This window comes from Python bivittatus, unplaced genomic scaffold (genome assembly GCF_059951505.1).
Source record: "Python bivittatus isolate LINGU-HERP-01145 unplaced genomic scaffold, Pbiv_v1 ctg000220_np1212, whole genome shotgun sequence".
In the NCBI taxonomy this organism is placed as follows: domain Eukaryota; kingdom Metazoa; phylum Chordata; class Lepidosauria; order Squamata; family Pythonidae; genus Python; species Python bivittatus.
In genome coordinates, this window is record NW_028277048.1 from 37802709 (window position 1) to 37806118 (window position 3410).

The window sequence follows — 3410 nt, forward strand, 5'->3', positions numbered from 1 at the left end:
ATTAATACTATTTAATTTTCTTTAGCTTAGGAAAAAAATGGCCCACCATCAACAAAGTGGGTCCAAAGCCTTTTGACTAAAATTAACATATATTTAAGGTAATTTGAGGAACTCAAAAGCAGGGCTATTTCTCTTCATTCTGTGTGGCAGAACTTTTGGTTCAATCTTCTGCAAGAATGTGTTCCACCACGCAATTATGAAAAACAGGTTAAGCTTAGGTTCGATAGAGAGATTTTCAGGGAATACCAATTGACTTCAAATATGTTTAAATCTCAAAGGCCAAATGAGTTGCATCCTAGAGAAGTGTGTGTGTGTGTGTGTGTGTGTGTGTGAGAGAGAGAGAGAGAGAGAGAGAGAGCGCATGCATATACATTACTCTCTCTTCCATTATTCTTGAGAAATGCTGCAGAACAGGTAAATTTGGGGAACAACCAACCAGTCCATCTGACCTCACTGCCTTGGAAAATCCTAAAGTAGATCATGAAGCAGTTGAACTGTAAACATCTTGAAAACAATGCAAAGGTTTCAAGAAATCAGAAATCAGCATGGATTTGTGAATATTAATCCTACCTAATGAACCTTCTCTCTCTCTCTCTCTCTCTCTCTCTCTCTTTTTTGATCAGGCAATTTCTTTAGTAGATTTTAGGGCTGCTAAGGGAATAATATGAAGACCTGGTTTTGTCATCGCGCATGGGGTGGGGATGGGAATAGTCAGTGTTGGGGGTGGCTGGTTCCTTAGTCTTACCTTTGACTGATATTATCTGGCCACAGGCTGAAATAATATCACCATCGCTTGGATTTTATTATATTTAATAATTATATTTTATACTGTATTATTTATGTTTTTATTGATTTTAAATTGTTTTGTTCTGAACCACCCAGAGTCCCTCCTTGTGGGGGAGTTGGGCGGTGATATAAATTTGATATATAAATAAATAATATATTATGACTGTGGTAAAATATTGATGAAGTACCACATGCAATATTTTTCAACAGTAATGGCTTGGATGAAAAGATAAAGAAAATGCTTTTCAAATTTGTATATGAGATAAAAATGGGTGAGATATCTAATCTTTTAAAAGACAAAAGTAAGATCTAAAATGATCATTACAAGTTAGAGAAACAGGCTGAAAATAACAGTGCATTTTAACGAGAAAAATGCAAAGGTATTCTCTTAGGAAACAAATCAAGTGTACAGATAGAGGACAGGCAGGGGGTAACTGGCTTGGAAAAAGTACGTGCAAAACTGTCTAGGAATTGTAGTTCACGAGGTGGATATGGAACAGCAGTGAGATGTGGCTATAGCAACAGAAATATAATTCCCAAGGAGCAAGGAGTTATAACTTCACTGAATTCTGTAATTATTAAATCCCATCATGTATTGTGTCCAGTCCTAGGCTTTAAGAAGGTTTCAGAAAAACTGGAACATATGCAAAAAAGGGAGAGGAGAGTTTGAAGGTTGTTAAGTTTAAGCTATAAGCCATGATGGCTGATGAGGGCTACTATGGCCCTCTTCAGGGTACCTGAATGAATGCCTTGTCGAAAAGGGATTGTCCCAGAGTCCAGACCATGGAATAATGGTTGAATGTTAGATAAAAGTTTCCAATGGTAAAAGCACTTTGACTGGAACAAATTACATGGGGAAGTAATAGAGTCTCCTTCACTGGGTGGATCCAACAGAGATCGGTCAGTTATCTGCTGGAGGTGCTTTAATTTGGATTCCTGCATGAAACAAGTATTTAACTGGTTGTCCTAAGGAGCCCCTTCTAATTCCATTGGAAATTCAGTTTCTGTGATCTGAAGCAACAATGACTGTCTGTATTCTACCTGCTGCAAGAGAGCAGAAAAGTCAGAGTCAGAAAAGGGTCAGAGAACAAAAGACGTGATAAATCACACATTAATTTCATAATCATTTTCGTCAAGACTTAATTTTTCTTTAATTACAAACTAGAAGGAGATGAAAACTGGGCAACAGTACTGCTTTAGTGCCTCTGATGAAGACGCTTAAATAGTAGAAACTGAATCAATTTAATACACAAGAAAGACATCCAATCTCACAACAGTTGAACATTTCGGCTTTTGGCACCTATGTGTATTTTTAATGCATTATTGCAATCCAGTCACTGATTTCCAGGAAGCCCAGAAAATGCTTAGCTCTGAAGGCTAATGGGAAGGGGAGCGAGGAAAAGCTGTGTACTTCCACTTAGTCTATTTTTCTGAAATGGAGCTTGATGGATGCTAGGACTCCTCAAGCAAAGTGTTAACAAAAATATAGTATGGGGTTTTGCTTGAAAAAGGAGGAGGAGCAGGTGGGGAGGAGAAGGAGTGAGGGAAGAAAGCTTTTTCAAGAGAATGTTTACTACGACCCTACAACGCAGCACTGAAATTTGGTCTGGGATTTCAGGCAGGAGCTCTTTCACCTTGTTATTAGAGGTTAAAATTAAAAAGTAAATGTATTAAATTTACATGCCGCCCGACTCCCAGTGACTCTGGCCGGTTTACAGATGATTTAAAACATGAAAAACAAGACAATAAAAACAAGAAGTAACAAAAGAAGGGCAGAGCTGGCAGAATAAGGAACTGGGTGGAAGCAAAAGAAAACAACCTAGTTAAACGGAGGCTTCGCCCAAAGGCCTGGGTGAAGAGCCAGGTCTTCTGGCCCCCTTGAATCACCAGGAGGGTGGGGACCATTCGGATCTTCAGAGGAACCTCGTTCCAGAGGGCAGGCGCTGCAACAGTGAAGTCCACTTCCAGGGTCCCGACGGGTGGCATTGTTTAATTGAAGGAACCCAGAGCGCGCCAACCCTGCCAGATCAAATCAGCTGGGCAGATACTATGCAAGAGAGGTGGTCCCTCAAGTAACCAGGCCCTATGCCATCCCAGGAATGGGTATATTTATTTTTTCCCACCCATACCCCAGTGAAATCATTATTTTTATCGGGGGGGTGTTAATTGCACAAATCCATTTACTATTTTATGAGGTTTTGGTACTGCAAAGTTTGAGAACTCCTAGGAGGCAAATGGCTTGGTTGGGGGACAGACATATGGTGAAAAATTCCATAGGGTTAAGGACAAAATGTTGGCCTGTAGTTTCAGTAGAGGTTTGTATGATTCCTACTCTTATTTTCAACATTGGTATAGTTTCAATAATAGTATCCAAGCAAACATACATTAAGATAAGCTGAGTTCTGTTTATTTTGATACCAATAAAAGATTTTAAGAATCTATGTCTTCCATGTTTCTTTCCCCACTAACACACTAACCAGGATCTTAAAGAATAAATATTAAATCTAGTGTTATGAAAGGAAAAGATAGTGCCAGCTAAAGATAAGGTTTTAAAAAGTAAAAGGGACAGATTAGGAAAAAAAATTTTTTTGAGAGCTGTACACACTCCTGAAGTTGCTTTGACT